The sequence below is a fragment of the Lissotriton helveticus genome, chromosome 8 (assembly GCF_964261635.1).
Source record: "Lissotriton helveticus chromosome 8, aLisHel1.1, whole genome shotgun sequence".
Classification (NCBI taxonomy): Eukaryota; Metazoa; Chordata; class Amphibia; order Caudata; family Salamandridae; genus Lissotriton; species Lissotriton helveticus.
This window is the reverse complement of record NC_136069.1, coordinates 605,755,096-605,773,422: the sequence shown is the minus strand read 5'-3', so window position 1 is coordinate 605,773,422 and position 18,327 is coordinate 605,755,096.

The following is an 18,327-nucleotide window of genomic DNA, read 5'->3' as shown; positions in this document are numbered from 1 at the left end:
CAAAGAGAAAGAAACATTAGGAGAGACGTTCAATTCAGAAGGTGTGCGTTTCCTGTAATGCTGCAGTTTCCAAAAAGTCCGATTAGTTTAGGAACATGCATTTTAAAGCCGGAGTATATTGCAAATACATGTAACCAATGGCAGAGGTATGTTTAAAGCGAGAGATAAGTTTAAGAAAAATAGATGTACTTAGTAGATGTCCATTGGGCGTCTTTTTGAGCTTAATAAACAGAGCACGCTTAATTTGGGCTGACAGTGCATTCGAAATGCATTTTACAGTTGGTTCGATCTTGGGGTTACATCCTAGAAAATATAGTTTGCATTAGCGAAGCTTCCACTTATGATTAGGGGAGATTGGGACAAATTAATTTTTTGTATAATTTCACCACAGCCATGCCTGGTTTTGTGATTAATCGGTCGTCAGGGAGAGATGAATTTTATTTCAATTGATTCTTAAATATAGCTGATTATCACATGTGCACATGGATTGAAGGAGGTCCACTTTGGTAAGAAGGAAAATATTGAGTCATGGGGAACGGAACACAAGCAACAAGTAATCTTTAGCTGCAATAGTATGGAAGTGTGTTTACATGTCTTTAACAGCTGTTTTGAACTCTGCTGATAGATTAAAGGAAACTAGTCGACAGGAAAAGTCTACATCAATACTATGAAGTGCAGCATGTCATCAACAAACCGGCAAATTGGGAGGCGTAACTATAAACAAGCATTTGCAATGCAATAGGTCTCGCATTAGAAAGGTTTGAGCTATTGGTATTGTGATTGACACATTTTTTATTTATGTTTTTTTTTAAATAGCGAAATTAATAGTTTCGTCATTTACAATACCAATAGTTATAACTTTTGCAAATGTGACCCCTCTAGCATTTGTAATGCAATATGTGTTGTATTTACGTGACTTAGATGTATTAGTATTACAAATAACAATGTCTTACTTTTTTTAAATAATTAATACTTAAATAAAAGTTATTGCAATTTATAATGGCAATAGCTTAAACTTTTGTAAATAACTTTTGTGAAGATTATGTTCAGTGTATTTTATTGTGACGAAGAACAGAAGTGAAATATTAACATCTGTTTGTTACATTTGTAATAAAGCTTCAAACATTGAGAGAACATATTTGAACCAGTTTTTGTTGAATGGTTGCACAGATTGATGCTTTGGTGGCGCTGAGTGATGTTGTGATGGCGAACGAGTGATGCTGTGGCGTTCAGTGATGCTGTGGTAGCGCATAGTGATGTTGGAGTGCCCCTGAGTGATGCTGTGGTGTGTTGATTGATGCTGTATGCTATGCTATGTTTTGTTTTGCTATCCTATGTTTTGTTTTGCTATGCTATGTTTTGCTATCCTGTTTTGATTTGTTATGCTATGCTATGCTTTTTTTTGTTATGTTATGCTATGTTTTGTTTTGCTATCCTATGCTTTGTTTTGTTATGCTATGCTATGTTTTGCTATCCTATGCTTTTTTTGTTATGCTATGCTATGTTTTGCTATCCTATGCTTTTTTTGTTATGCTATGCTATGTTTTGTTTTGCTATCCTATGCTTTGTTTTGTTATGCTATGTTTTGTTTTGCTATCCTATGCTTTGTTTTGTTATGCTATGTTTTGTTTTGATATGCTATGCTTTTTTTGTTATGCTATGCTATGTTTTGTTTTGCTATCCTATGCTTTGTTTTGTTATGCTATGTTTTGTTTTGCTATCCTATGCTTTGTTTTGTTATGCTATGTTTTGTTTTGCTATCCTATGCTTTGTTTTGTTATGCTATGTTTTGTTTTGCTATCCTATGCTTTGTTTTGTTATGCTATGTTTTGTTTTGCTATGCTATGCTTTTTTTTGTTATGCTATGCTTTGTTTTGTTATGCTATGCTATGTTTTGCTATCCTATGCTTTTTTTGTTATGCTATGCTATGTTTTGCTATCCTATGCTTTTTTTCTTATGCTATGCTATGTTTTGTTTTGCTATCCTATGCTTTGTTTTGTTATGCTATGTTTTGTTTTGCTATCCTATGCTTTGTTTGGTTATGCTATGTTTTGTTTTGCTATCCTATGCTTTGTTTTGTTATGCTATGCTATGTTTTGCTATCCTATGCTTTTTTTGTTATGCTATGCTGTGTTTTGTTATGCTATGCTATGTTTTGTTATGCTATGCTGTTGAGGGTGAGTGAGGGTGTGGGGGGGTGAGGGTGGGTGAGGGTGTGTGAGGGTGAGGATGTTTGAGGGTGAGGATGTTTGAGGGTGAGGGTGTTTGAGGGTGAGGGTGTTATGAGGGTGAGGGGGTTTGAGGGTGAGGGGGTTGTGAGGGTGAGGGGGTTGTGAGGGTGAGGGGGTGTGAGGGTGAGGGGGTGTGAGGGGCTTTGATGGTGAGGGTGTGTGATGGTGAGGGTGTGTGATGGTGAGGGGGTATGATGGTGAGGGGGTGTGATGGTGAGGGGGTGTGATGGTGAGGGGGTGTGATGGTGAGGGGGTGTGATGGTGAGGGGGTGTGATGGCGAGGGGGTGTGAGGGGGGTGTGAGGGGGTGTGAGGTTGTGAGGGGGTGTGAGGGTAAGGGTGTGAGGGTGAGAGAGGGTGTGTGAACGTGAGGGAGGGTGTGTGGGTGAGGGTGAGGGGGTGTGTGGGTGAGGGTGTGTGAGGGTGAGGGGGGTGGGGGTGAGGGGGGGTGTGTGAGGGAGGGTGAGGGTGACAGGGTTGAGGGCAACAGGGATGAGGGTGTGAGGGTGAGGGGATGTGAGGGTGAGGGTGGGTGAGGGGGTGTGAGGGTGAGGGGGATTGAGGGTGAGTAGGTGTGAGGGTGAGGGGGTGTGAGGGTGAGGGGGTGTGAGGGTGAGGGGGTGGGTGAGGGGGGGTGTGAGAGGGTGTGTGAGGGTGAGGGGCTGTGTGAGGGTGAGAGGGTGTGTGAGGGCGAGGGTGTGTGTGAGGGTGTGTGTGAGGGTGAGTGCGGGTGAGGGTGTGTGTGTGGGTAAGGGTGTGTGTGAGGGTGAGGGGGTGTGTGAGGGGGTGGATGAGGGGAGGGTGAGGGGGTGTGAGGGTGTGGGGTTGTGAGGGTGAGGGGGTGAGGGGGGTGAGGTTGAGGGCGTGTGAGGTTGAGGGTGTGTGAGGGTGATGGTGTGAGGGGGTGAGAGGGTGTGTGTGAGGGTGTCTTAGAAACAAAGAGGTGTGCGTTGAAGCAAGGGAGCCTTCAGTATACACAGCCTTGTATTTGTAAGTCGAAAAGTATATACCATGGCTTAGAGGCACTAATGAGAAGCTTGTGGGAGAGAAGGGAGGTAGAATAAGGAGGAAACAAGGGGAAATAAGGAGTGATGGAGGGAAGGAATAAGGGCTGTGACTGGCTGGAGAAAGAGCAAGGAACATGGGAAAAAGCGCCAGGGAAGGAGGAATGAGGGGCTTTTGCAGGTTGGGTAGCAAAAAGCACGGAGGGGAAGAGACGACGGCAATAGGGAGGGAATAGAGGGGGCAGGGGGCATAAGAAAAACAAGGCACAAAACGGATAATTAAATACTCCAGTCAATCAACACAAGAGGAGTTTGACAATATTGCATATTAATGGATGAAGGCTACAGAGCAAAAGAAACCAACAGGTTAAGGCCGATCGCCTAAAGCAAGTATAGAACACGTTTAATGTGAATAGCACAAACATTGCACATGTCCCACCAAAAAGCAGTTCATTCCCTAACCCGTGACAACATACATATGGCTCAAATGGATTAAACTGCGTTTCCAAAACCAAGCCAAAAAAATATGTGAATGACACAACAACAGACCGTTGAATGGAGAGAGCTGGCCGAAATCTCCTGTAAGTATATTACGTATATAATTTTAGTAACATCAGAAGATATTGGCTAACGCCAGAAGTAAAAAAAACAACACTTTTAGTGAATGTAAAGATATGGCAAGCCCCTCTAAAAATGCAACGTTCTAAAATCGCCAAAGTGTATGGAACTCCCAGACAGAAGATGTTTTAAGTTTTCGTTTCATATAAAAAATACATATATTGTTAGCCATCAGCCACTCACTCCGTTTTCCAGTCAGAAGTGCTCCAGCCTCTTGTGTGGCACACAGGGCCACTCTGCCGTCGCTCAGCACCACAGCCACATGACGCAAGCTGCAGCTCACCTGACGACTACCACTGAACTCCAGGGGACACCGGCTCAGCTGGCATTCCCCAGCCGAATAGAACCACAGAGATGAGGAGGGCAGATTGGAAAGCGCGCCCGCTGCCAGCGCACCGCTCCCCGAAGCTCTCTTCTTACCCATGCCGAGGACCGCAATACCAAGTGCACAGAACGACTGCTGATATTATATACACTGTTGCGGGACAGTTCAGTTTCGTTTCCGGAGACGGCGGTGACATCAGCCCTCGAGGCAAACCCTGTCTCTGCATATCTAGGAGCAGAAAGCAAACCGAAAGCAGGGCCCCGAGATTGGAAATGAAAACCTGAGTAGGAAGGGAAAACGTGAATAAAAGGATTTCACAATCTAATTTCCCAGCCTTAAACCCGACGCAGTCAGTATAGTACCAAGCGCAGTTTTAAACAAGCCAGCAACAAAACAAAAAAAATGCGTGGTGAAAACAAGGCCTGACACGCAAATAGGATTTCCGGCCGGGAGAAAGTAGAGGCGTGACACGCACGAACTGTCCTGAAGGGGGGGAGAAACAACGGAGCGGGCTGCGGAGTCTGGACACGGAGGGACAGGGCGAGAGGAGCCGGTGAGGGGGGCGTCGGGGCCCATTGACGGTGCCCGCCCCCCCAGTGATGGAAGCCCTGCGGGTGCCCGGTGAGCGGGGTTGGGAGTGTGTGTGTGCGCGTTTGTGTGTGTATGTAAGCCCTGGGGGGGGGGGTGCGCTGGTATATGCCTGCGTGTGTTGTACCTGTGTGTGTGCCTGCCTGCGTGTATGTGTGTGTGTGGTGGGGGGGCGGCAGCGTGTGTACGTGTGCCTGTGTGGTGTGTATGCAGGGGTGTGGGGGCTGGCTGTGTGCGCACAGGAATATGAGGCACGAGAGGGGCACGGCGCCGTGCGCGCCCACGAGGTCAAATCTGAGCTCGTGCCCCTCTCGTGTCTATATTCCCAAATACGGTCAACAATAGGTCTTTCGCTGACGCTCGACCTAAAAAACATGAGGACGAGGGCAAATACAAACTCACTCGAAACATAGCATGTTGCTTATACCTGGTTGAAGCATTGTTGGCTACCATTAAATCTTGCCCAGCACCTTGCAACAGAACACTTCCTGCATCTCTTGTAGCGTGTGGAGAACGCTGGGAGGCAGAGCTCTTTCCCCCCTAGGGGCCGTATTATACTTTGCCCCCGAGGGCTCAAAAGGCATGTGCGCCCACTTTGTGTTGTGGTATTACAGAAGGGCTGCACACACTAGTGCTTCCCTTTCTGTAATACTGATAGCACTGGCGCACATGTGGCACCAGCACAATTATGAGAGGGCAATCCCTCATTTGTGTGGGGGGCGTAGACTGATGTAAATAAGGGCATCTCTTTGCATCTGTACTCACATTATATTATAGATAATGGGGCAGATGCAAACATTAGGTTTCAAAAAGTTGGCACACTTTCAGTGTGCCTCCTGAGGGCAGCCCTCTGGAGGGGACAAAGGGGGTACCATGGACCCTCCAGACAACCCCATGCATGTCGGTGCAGTCACTCACAGCACCAACCTTCAGGGGCATCTCTCTTCTTTAAAATGCAGGCGTTTTGTTGCCTGCACTGTGAAACACAGAGAAGCTTTGAAGCAGCCGCTCGGTATTTCACTGAATGCTCTGCCCTGGGTAGTGCAAATTCATGGTTGGCCTGGGGGCAGCGCCAGTGGCGGCTCATCGTTGGAGTGCTGCGGGCGGAGGAGGGCAAGGTGGGGGGTAGTAAACTCCGGCATACGGCCGAACGGAGGTTAGTAAACAAATAAATAAAGAAAACAAATTACATTGCGTGCGCTGAAATGCCAAAATGCGATGCAGCGCGCGTAAGGTAATTCGTTTTATTTATTTACTTAACTCCGTTCGGCCGTAAGCCAGAGGTTACTATCCCCCACCCTGCCTCTACCACACCACACCCCACCCCGCCCACTGCCCGCAGCACTCCCTTGAGGAGCCGCCACTGGGCAGAGCATTCTTTGTAACAGGGCACACTGTCCCTGTTTGCACACAGTATTCCTGTTTAAAAGTGTGTGCTGTGGGGCAAACAGACTGTGCGCTCGTTCCCTAATACTACCCCAGATACTTAAGTTTCCAACAATAAGGCAGAAAAAAGTAACCCATTGTAGTTGAAGTTATTCATGCTCAACACAACAACATCATCTAATGTGCCCATTAAAAGCATCATAATCACAAAAGAGAGCTATAGGAGAGTTCATAATTCTGAGTGGTGTCCCATTTTTTTAATTGGATGTAATTTCTTTTTGACTCTGTGCAATGGGAAACTACGTATAGTTCACAGTTCCGCACTCTGACCTTTTAAACCTGGTCAAAGATTTGCTGACCCTAAGTCTTGTATAACTTTAGATATGGTCACAGTATAATGGTGCAAATGTATACCGCCCGCATTAGTGATTTTACATTCATGACATCAGGTGTGCCATTTGCAGCTCTGAACTGAGGTGAACAAAGTTTTAGCAGAAACATGTCAAGGAAAATATTTTTTGTTATGTGCAAATCCCTAAGTTTGCCATTAGCCTAGACACTTATAAGTAGTGCCTTGACCTATAGGTAGTGTCTTGAACCTCATAATGTATGATTGTAGAAAATACATAATAATTAGAAAGGTATAAACCTTCAATGCAATGATACAAAAGCTATTTTTAACTTCACAGGCTGCAGAAGTGTTTTCCTAAGGCAAATGCCTACTTGTTAATAATAATCCTGTTTTCTATACGTCAGGTTAGAAAATGGCTACAGACATGATATGTGCAACATTTTAATATTTACCAAAAATCTAATTAAGTGATAAACATAGATTTCATTACATATATTGCAAATATGATTAAATAAAACATGGTCGCCTCTGCTCAATAGCCTGGATAGTAATTAATTGAGCTCTGACCAGGCTTTCTTTCCCTTTACCTATGTTAGTATTTAGCTCTTTGATGAGTCATGAAATAATTACCTTTTCTGAGAGAAAACAATATACTAGCTCTGCTGCATGGGATGTACAGATTATATAATTACAGGCCATCCTGCGGTAATGATCTTGGAATGTAGAATAGGTTAATGAACAGGAACAAAAGATGGCCTTCGCAAGCAATTGTCTGGGTCTTTCCAGAGTAGCAGGTTTACTATGAACAGAACTATAGTGTGAAGGGGTAATTCCATAGCTGCTCTGCTCCCAGCAAACATGTATCTTCTCATATCAAGAGGGGATCTGGCCTCTGATGAGCCAGGTTGGGATGACAGGCTGCTGTAATTTACTTGTCACTTGTTCTTTTCCACTCAAAACAATAAAAATTTTATGTATATCTTCTGCGTATAAATATTGTAATGGTATCGTCTCCCACACTCCCCTTTACATGGTGTGCTCTAACTGTCTTGAAGCTCAGGTTACAACGGTGAGAGGGATTTATATGACTGGTGCTGTGGAGTTGTTCAGAGCTTGGAAATATCACCAAATAAAGAACATTCTTTTGCTTATATCAGCTACTCATTTCTCTACAATTTCAAAACTTTTATGGTGACAAGTACGGGATAGCTATGTGGGGGATGGGGGATACTTCAAGCCCTTTTCTACGTACTCTCTGCATTGTTCACCTAAAGTGAGCTACCATATCGTTGGCATTACTCATCACCTGTGGGCAAGTTCCCAACCGTTGTTGGATTCCAGCATGGGCCACTTTTTAAAGAGGTGCCCTAGGAGCCAAGGTGCCCTAAGAGTCAGTGTGCTGCTCCCAGTTTCCTTCTCTCGGATATCTACAGCAGTTATGTGTGTCGTTTCCTGGCGCTGGAGACAGAAGGGAGGAGCCGGTCTGTTTTTCTTGCCTGACTTGAATGGACCTGTCATTGCTTCATTGGAGAGGATGAGGCATTGAAGAGTAGCTGTGATGGTCTTCTTGTCGTCTGCTGCGACTTGTCCTGGCAGGTGCTGGAGCTGAGGAGGAGCAGTTGGGGCGGTCCCCACAATAAAGTGCAGCTGAACTTCAAGGTGTTGGAATTCCTCGCTGAACTTAATAGGCAGTTTTCATGCACGGTCGAGTCTCCATCTGCACTGTACATGCCTGTGAGGTGCTGCATACATCTGCGCCCTACGTTCTTGTGAATCCGAAAGTGTGGGAAGCTACTAAACAACGTTAAGAAGCTTGTCAGCCACATGTGATTTTAGTGTCCTTACGGGCTCTTTAATAAGCGACCATTTTGTTAGATGACAAATGACCACAGCATACGGCATCGCACAATAACTCACGAACCACAACTTCTTAGCTGAGCAATAAAGGCCACTTTATTAAGACAGGTGCCATGTATATTTTTAAACATTGCACCTGGGTGGCCGCTCCCATTGTGCGAAACAGCCCAGGGGGAGACCGGCTTGCGCCCAGCTCCCCCTGGGTCCCCCATCGCACAATGACTCACGAACTACAACTTCTAAGCTTAGCAATAAAGGCCACTTTATTAAGCCAGGTGCCATGTATATTTTGCAAAAACACATTTTTCCATTATATGATCAAGCAAATCCCCAAGCTTTTCTTAACCTATCTACAAAAACATAACCCCCAATGTTGACCCCCAACAAACCTAGAAGAACTGACTCCTGTTGAGAAATCCCCCTCATTCTTATTTCCTTTCCATGTGACTGTGTACCCCCCTTGGAGGATGGGCAATCCCGCTCAAGGCTGTCCACCCCCCCAGAAAAAACTTCCGCCAACTAGGAAAACCAAATAGAGTTTTCCTGCCCCACCAAGGAGAAAATCATGTCATTTTGTTAGAGCACCATATATTTACTTTCCATATTTGTGCAATCAGGTCCCTTAACTCAAGTAAATAGTACGCCTGGCCCATTTTTTTCTACTTTAAAAAAAACAAAAAAAAACAGCGCACAGCCCCTCCCCCATCCCCATGAAGAACTCAACTCAACAACCTTAGCCTCCCCCTCCCACAGCAGACCCCCCCAACTGGGCCTCGCCGAATGTGGTACCATCCCTCCCTCCCCCTTCCCCTGTCTCCGAACAAGAAAGTCTCTGTGGGTACCAAGTGGGTGCAGTGCACGCGGGGGCCGAGGTTACCTGGCCGTCTACCAGGCGCGCGAGTGCGCACTACTCTGGTATCCCCCTCGCCACTACCCGCATCGATGCATAGTGATCACCAGAGAGGTTGAATTTACACACGTTACCACGACCTGAGTGTCTAAATAGTTAAACAGCATGTTCTGCTATATCCACATTTCCTAGGTACAGCTTAGAGCGGCACTATTTCTTCTGCTCTGACCCACATGCAGTGCGGTATCAAGCCCTCCAGCGGGAAAATACCCTAGTTCCAACAAAACAGGCCCCATCACAGCAACTCAAGTAGTAATAACCAAGACGGGCTTCATCAATCCCACCCTGCTACCAAAAGTTGCATAGTGGCACCCCACTGTCTTAACGTCTTTCCACAGGCCCGTCATCTTACCATCTCCTGCAGTCATAAGAAAGCAGACAGTTACTCTTGTTCCTCCAGCCGGCTCTCGCGGTCGACAGCCTCTGCAGGAAGATTCGCCTCCCTGTGGTGGTCTTTTGACCAGTTCTTCAAAGCTTGTTTCAACGCCTTGGGGTCAGTAAACAGGTGCGAATGTCCTTGTCTATTACCACACAGTTTCGCCGGATACAACATGGTGTAGTCCAGGCCCAGGTCTCTCAGTTGCCTCTTAAACGGAGCAAAGTGCTTACGAGCTTCCTGCACTTTGGCGGTAAAATCCGGATAAAGTGAGATTTCCGAGCCCTCATACTGCAGTGATTCCCTTTCCCTAGCTTGTCTCAGAGCCGCGTCTCGGTCCCTGTAATTTAGTAATTTTGCAATACTGGGCCGAGGAGGGACTCCCGGGCGCGGACGCGGGCCCAATGATCAGTGAGCTCGCTCTACGACAAACATTGGCGAGAAAGTTTCAGTCACAAGGAGGGTTGTTAGTAGCTTCTCAATGAAGAGTTCCATATTCCCTGTCTGGGTGGTCTCCGGAAGGCCCGTTATTCGGAGGTTGCAGCGCTGCGACTGGGCCTCCAAATCCTCCGTTTTGTCCTGCAGATTCTGCATTAGTCTTTCCAGCCGTTTATGGTCCGAGTCGAGCTCCGTTTGCGCCTCCTCCGCCTCCGTCAGCCTCCTTTCAGTCCTATCGAGGCGTTTCGCGTGTTTATCTATGCGTTCCGCCATTCAGTCCATTCTGTAGGTGAGTGCGTCCAGTTTAGATCCCAACAACGCAATGCTGGTTTGGAGGCCTTTCTCCATTGCAAGGAGCATGGTCTTAATGTCCGCGCCCCCGCCATCTCGTCTTCCTCCCGCTCTGCAATCTTATCCGTCCCTGTGGGGCCCTGCGATCTCGACCGCCTTTGGTCAAATGTAAGTTTACTCTGCGTCTTATCACATTTGCCCATCGTGCAGCAGGTAGTGTCAGCTCGGCTATTGGGACAGACTGCTATCAACCACCAAGAATCAGATCAGCCGGCAGCCCTGTGCGCAACTATCCAGTAGGCTGTTTTCTCACCAGCTCAGGCCTGTCTCGTGGTCATGGCCCTGTCGTGGCCCTCACGCACCAGCTTTGCAGAGCAGAGTAATGCACCCCAGGACGCCAGCTGTTGGCCAGGCCAGGTTCCCACTAGCTCTCGGGGGTACTACTCCCAGTAGGCCAAATTGGGATATTTCAAATGCTCCCAGTCACTTCAGACCTGTAGGCCACTGAGCCCAGGATGGCTTGCAATATGTGTGTCGGGGGGGGGGGTCACTCCCGAGCTGGCTCTCGCACTCTCCCCCGGTGGTCTCTCTCACTCCGGGGCTGCCGCTTCCACGTGGGACACCGCCCAGGGTCCGGTGATGCGCCGGCCCAGCCACGTGGAGCAGTGGAGCTGAGACCGGGGACCCCCAGCCCTTTAGCGTACACCTCGTTGGCAGTGTTGGCCCGGTTCAGGCTCACCGTCTTCAAAAGGTCGCCTCCGGTGCCGCTATGGGTCCTCCAGTCTCCTCATCTGCTTCGTCTCCCTCTCCCCAGGCACTGCCAATGCCCTTCTGGCGTTCACGCTATCCCGGGTCGCCAACCGCTCCGTCACGACCTCGTGGGCCAGAGGTCTATTTGTTTCTACCCCTCAAATATATGGGGGGGCGCTCTCGCCGCTCCGCTCACTCCGCCGCCTTAGACCTTGTGGCTTACCCCCCGGGAGGGTCCTCTGCCGCTGGAGTTGCGGGTCTTCCAGGCGCCGAGCACCGGGCCGCAGCTATATCCCAGCCGCACGCAGAGTGACGTCGCCCGGACTGCGATTCCACTACAGCCCGCGGCTCTGGGGCCCAGACCGCTGCCACCGCGCCATCGCCGGGAGCTCTCTTCGTGCGCGTGATAGCTGTCGTCGGGAGGAATCGCACAGCACACCGTCCTCTCCCCCATGTCCTGAGCTGTGAGGGGGCTTGATTCCGCCTCTCTCGTGTAGGATAATTACAGGATTGTGTGGATGCGGGCAGGAGCCTCGGGACTACGCGGCCATCTTCGCCGCTGGCAAGCTCCACCCCCCGCCTGCCCCATTTTTGACAAATGCACCCCATCCTCAAGGAAAAGATGCTCCTCAGTGCTTTGTCTGGAAGGATGAGATAACACCTTGACTCCAATGCCCCCACAGTAAAGTCTCATTGCTCTATTAAGCTTCTGTCTCACCTTCTCCAAAGCTGCATGGTTTCGTGCACCTCTCCAATGCAGGCGCAGTATGAATTCAGTCCATATCACCGTGGTGTCAACCCAGTTAGACTTGATGACAGCCAGATCCAGTTTCATTAGTTTTATGAGAGTCGGGCCCGATAAGGCGACGGGATCATTCTCACCAAGGTGAATGACAAGCAAATCCGGATGGCTCCCCCTTTTAAAACATATCAGAGACAACATAGGAAACAGCCCCCCCCAGCGCATTCCCCCATTTCACTTCCATACCACCTCATGGCTAGCACTTGCGAGTCCAAGCGATCTCCCACAAATCTGTTGCTCAGCGTAAACAGCAGCCCACTTTATGAAGAAGTGTCCTACTATCCAAGTTGTCTTTTTCAAACTTACAAGCCTTCGGATCTGACCTCGGTGGAGAAACAAGCATTAACAAAAGAAAACAGCTGATGACTGGACTTTATTTCCTAACGTATTTTTCGCAACATTCGGACTTCCATCTCCCACTCCTGTGTATGTCTGACCAAGACCACCCCAATCTCGCAGCCTCTGTTGCTGCCCCAATGCGGAAGGAGTGCATGTCAAATCATAGAGGGTCTTCACCCAGAGCCAGGAGCACCTTCCTCTTCACAGCCAACAGCTGAGCGATGGAAATCTGTCGTCCCTGTGCATGGCAAAATATGGTTTCCGGAGTAAAAACTCTAGAAGCTTTGAAAACGTCCCATTCCCCTACAGCAGAGGTCTTCAAACTTTTGTAGGCTGATCCCCCCAGCTGAATCTTTTTAGATGTCGGGCCCCCCCACCACCTGACAGAAAATTCTGGACCCTGGTACGCTACATATTCGACTGCCACCCGCATATCCCGGCCCATATCCGGCAAATAATGTTCAACACAATAAGAGTGTTTAGTACACTGCAGGATTGTGAGTGGGTGTGGTTAAATGACAGAGGCTTTTTACACAGCTCAAAAACTATTTTCCAAGATAAAATGTGTGCAAATTGCTTTTACTAGGAAGCTTTATTTTACACAAGACATATATTGATATTAACACCCCCAACATTAATGTGAAAGGTGTGCCTATTTTCCGCCACAGAGACGGTCAATCTGTGGATGGATTTGTGCTACTGTCATCCTCAGGCTGTTCTCCACATACACTAAATTTACAGCAAATAATATCCGTGAAACCCTCCAATTTCCCATTTGTGAGGCCCCGTATTGATCTAAAAAAACTTTTTTTATGGTTGTTGCATGAAACAAACACATTTCTCTGCAAATAGTAATAGACTCTCCCACATCAAAATGATAAAACGGTATTCACAAGAATCTGTTTGGGAATTATTCCAGGCCATCAGGGTAAAAACAACAGAGCTGTCTCTATGAATGAGCCACCTGAAATGTTGGATTGCAGTGCATGTAAATGTGTACTTTTGTACTTTAAGACGAAATCTTGATGGGGCACGACATGCCATTACTTGTGTACAGGGTCGCAACTAGACCCAAACTTCAGGGGGGGCTAACACTCTCAGCCGAGATGGCCATAGCACTGGTCGCTAACAGTGCAGTAGTATTTTTGGCACCCCCTCTCCCATTTCCTCCTCCATGATTTCCCTCACTACCACTCACCAACAGTGCACCTCATTCTCTATAGTACCTTTCTGACAAATATTTCATTTTTTTTATAGCACTACTAATAGTTTACTCAGACTTTGTAGCAGGCACCTTATCCCTCTGTGCTGTGTGGGTGGCAGGAGTGAACATGTGAGTGCACATTGAGCGAAGCATCAGTGTGAGAGTGAGGTGAGAGGAGTGACTGCACGGTGAGTGAGGTGATCATATGAATTTTGGTGCGGATGTAAGGGCAGAGTGGGATGAATGAATGTATGGTTAGTGATGGGCTTGCTTGAGTGAAATTTCAGATTGAGCAGTGTGGGGGACAGGTGAGTGAAGTGTCACATGAGTGCAGGTTGAGTTGTGTGCTCGTGTGACTGCGGGGTGAGGTGCAAGGCGAACAGCGCAAGTGCATTGCGAGTGCAGAGTGATCACTGTGAGTGCAGGTTGAGCTGGTGAATGTTGTGAGTGCATGGGAATCAATGTGAGGGCATTGTGATCGCTGTGAGTGCAGGGTTAGCGTGAAAGTGAAGGGCAAGAATGAGGAGAGAGTTGTCTGAATGCAGGGTGCATTCCCAGACACTTGAGGTAACTCATGTTATTGATAGCGGTGAAGGGTTTCAGATACAAGTTAAATTATTGCTATTATGGCATTAACCAGGGATTGAGGGTGGAGGAAATAAATAATGTGCTGATCTTGCAACAAACTTTCAGTTTTATGATTAGGCTTGCCAGCTCATTATTTTGATGTGCCAGGCGTTACACAAATAAGCAGTCACCTAAAGCTGTATTTTCAGTACTTATCTGTGCATACTTTGAGCAGCAAATATAAATAGAAAGCACTTTTAATTTTGTTCTAGGGCTGCCTGAATGATCCTTGACTGATAATTAAAGGGAACAAAGACAGAAAAGTAACATTACAAATGAATACACACTTCTTTATCTCTAACACTGTATTTAGTGTCAAGACAAGTAATTTGCTGGCTCTTTAAACCACACATGGCGTTCTCTTTTGGCAACTCGAAGCCATTTTAGCCCTGTGGACGTTGTGCTTCTGCCTGTGTAATTTTAACAGAAACGTGGTCACCTTTCTAGAAACAGGAGGGGGTTAAATTCCTTGGGCTGAAATGATTCAGCTGTAGTGAGAGGCAAGGAGTCTTGTCTCCTATGAAACCAAACAGGAAGGAACAGACAGTCCACAGTGAACTGTCTATTCGTTCACTTTTGGTTTTAGCAAAGGAGACTCCTTGCCTCCCACTGCAGCTAAAGCATTAAGGAATTACCTAGCTCATTGGAAAAGAGATTGTTCGGGCAGTTTGAGCAAGGGCTCTGTTCTGGAAGGTTATTTCTCCTTTGTGACTTTTGTAGTTTTATCAGAATCAATGTTTGCTGTGCTTAGAGAACGACAGAGGCACCTTCTGCAATTGTCTTTTATTATAAATTTGTAAAATTCTTCCTGCATGCTCTGTGCTCAGACAGTGATAAGTTGTTGCTATTTTTATATGTTTTCCAGAAAAAAAGATCTCTAAAGCTTGTGTCTCATTGCAGGTTACTATGCAAAGGCAATATACCGTAATGTATATCACTGACACATATCTGGTGTTTGAAATTATTATGGTTGTACATTCAGTGCCATAATTGCGTTGGTTGTGCCCACGTGTTCTGACGTTTTACTACGTAACTTTGCCAGTCTAAGATCTGAAAGATGATTACACTGCTTTAGGACGGTTAGAATTAAAAAAGAAGCACGTCGTGTCCCATAGATTAACCCTCCCCCCTCCATCCAACCCTCCATTACTGCCGAACCCCTGGCCACCCCGCCCCCACCCCTCTTCCAAAAAGCCCTCTTATCTGATGTAGATTTTATTTTAGAAAAGTCCTTCATATCCAGGCGACGTCAGGAATCGAAGAAGAAAAGGCAGCAAGCAGCGGAATGCAGGAACTTTAGGCACGCACATTTCACGGCACTTGCTGCAATCTCTGCTGCTGCCCCATCATTGGTGGAACGTCAGTGGTGAGGTTCCTACCTGCTGATTTGCTGCTGCTGCTCCAGAGTTTTCCTATCAAAAGCCCCCATTTTCAATGGGTGACAACTTGCGATCATAGCACATTACAAGTTAAACAAAGGTAGGATTTTACAGAGTGATGCGCGCCCCCCCCTGGGATGGTATCGCGCCCCCCCAGGGGGGCGCGCCCCACAGATTGAAGAACTCTGCCCTACAGGATAGCACGACCCCACCCCACTCCTGTTCAAGAAAACCCATTTACCCCTGCCCAATTGATCCGTCATTGAAACACTCAACCAAATTCTCAACCTGTGTTCTTCTATGAAAACTTCCTCACTGCTAATGCCTACCCTACACCGCAAACCTAGCAACTCAGATGCTCTGAATGCCCCAAAAAACAACCATAAAAAACATAACCTAAACTTGCAACACTCAAAAGCGTTATAACAGCAAGAAGGCAACTGTACCAGCATCTGTTGTAACAAAGCAAATGTCACTGGCTGACGTAGTGGCTTGCTACAAGCCTGTTCCCTACTTAAACCTCTAAGCACACTCTTCACTAAAACCCCACCCACCGGATCCCTCCCCCACCTCAACTGCCCATAAAAAGAAATCCCAGCCAACTTACCAGAAATAGTAGTGTGGGAAAAACCTTTATCTATCAGGTGTAACACAAAACCCAATACACATTTTTCCTCATACTCCATCCTTCATTGTACAGCAAACTTATTACCATAGCTCAAGAACTCCTTCCAAGCTTGCTGGTAGCTTCTTCTCGTAGAGGCCGCTACTGACTTCTCTACCAATTCGACAATTCTCATTCCCCCCACGCCCAGGCACACTGTGGAATCTGAGTCTTGTGGGAGTCTGCCCCAGGAGCCAGCCTGCAAAATTTCGCCCACTGCAAACGAGACAGAGTGTCTGCTATACAATTATTGACTCCTGGAATATGTCTTGCTTTAAAAACAATGTTAAGCTGCAGACATTTGAGCATAAACGTAACAACCTCAAAACTCTCAAATACTTGGTCTTTTGGTTATTGATTAATTCAACCACTGCTAGATTGTCCACATTAAACAGTACTGGTCTATTCTGAAATTCCTCACCCCATGCATGCAATGCCACAAGAAGAGGAAAGAACTCTAAAAAGGCGATACTGCAACCCTGGTGGAGCCAATGTACTAGCCAGCTTTCAGCGCACCAACGCCCCTCCCAGAATATACCAAAAACCTTTCGCACCAGACGCATCAGAGTAAATCTGAATTTGCCAAATCATATCTTCATCCACAAAAAAACAAAGATACACCATTAAAGTCTGCTAGAAACAGTAACCAAATGTACAAGTCAGCCCCAGTGGCTGCTGAAATAGGCACTCTGTGGTGAGGGAGATAAGCCCCTGACATGTACATTCCCAGCCTCCTACAGAAGGTTCTCCCAGCCTTGACCACCCTGCACGCGAAGTTTAGGTATACCAACAACTTCTGCACCTTCCTGAGCTCCACTTTACGCTCCTCAATCACAGAAATCTCATGTACTTTCTCCGCTGGCAATCTTGCTACCATTTCCATAGTGTCAATTTCAATTCCCAAGAAAGTCATTTTTGTACTAGGTCCCTCAGTTTTGTCAGGTGCCAACGGCACACTTAGCTCCTGAGCCATAGCCTGAAAAATGTGAAAAGCATGTTGGCATTGTCCTGTATTCTGAACACCAATGAACATAACATCATCTAAATAGTGACAAATGAGTTCATGACCACTAATGTAAGTAAAACGCCACTGCAGGAAAGTGCTGAATGTCTCAAATAGTGCACACGATACTGAACACCCCATGGGAAGAACTTTATCAACATAGAATGCTCCCTGGAAGTGCATGCCCAACAATACAAAATCAGAAGGATGGATGGGGAGTAGCCAAAAGGCTGACTGTATGTCACTCTTAGCCAACTGTGCCGCTCTCCCTGCTGACCTGACCAACCTCAGCACATCGTCCACCGAAGCGTAGGATACACTAGAATCCACTGGTGATATAAAATCATTAACTGAGGAGCCCTCAGGCCATGACAAGTGGTGAATTAGACGGAACTCCCCAGCTTTCTTCTTAGGCACCACGCCCAGAGGAGAGACAATCAAGTTGTGCATTGGACAATGAACAAAGGGACCAGGAACTCTGCCTGCTTCTACCTCTGACCATAACTTCTGTTGGATGACCTTTGGTAACTCTTTGGCTGACTTCAAATTGTCAGACCACCTGCGCTGCCGAGGCCCCTGATAGCCTATCTTAAAGCCATCTTTGAACCCAAAAATAGCCTGGATGCTGCTTTCATGTCTGGAAAATCTTCCAGCCAGTGAGCCAATATATCCAACCTAACTGGTGTATGAGCACTTTGGTACAAATTGGAAAGCCTGACCTCTTCCCCTCTGCCCCCTTCCTTGATCTCCAAATCTCTGACCTGCGAAACATTGTGTGAGGGGATGTTTGCTGCCACATTGGGAGCACTCATGGTTGTATCTGCAAAATTGCCTATTGCAAAACCCCCTGTTGGAGTTCCAACAGGATTCAAAAACAGGTGGTTGGCCCCTGCCACTAAACCCTGCCCCAGTCTGGGCGGGGCGGAACTGAAAGGGCCGATAAGATACTGGCAAGCCACTTGCAATATGTGTGGTTAGCAGGAGCTAAGAAGACGCCATCCACTGTAACCACAACTCTGAGTCCACATCTCCCCAGGGTCTATCGTTAAAAATGCTCCTGCGTGCTCTAAACTCTTCATCATATGACAACCAAGCATAACCCCCAAAATAACTCTGAGCTTTCCTTATGATATCCATGTACTTGAACATCGCTACTGCTCTATCCTGATGTTTCTCTCAATAT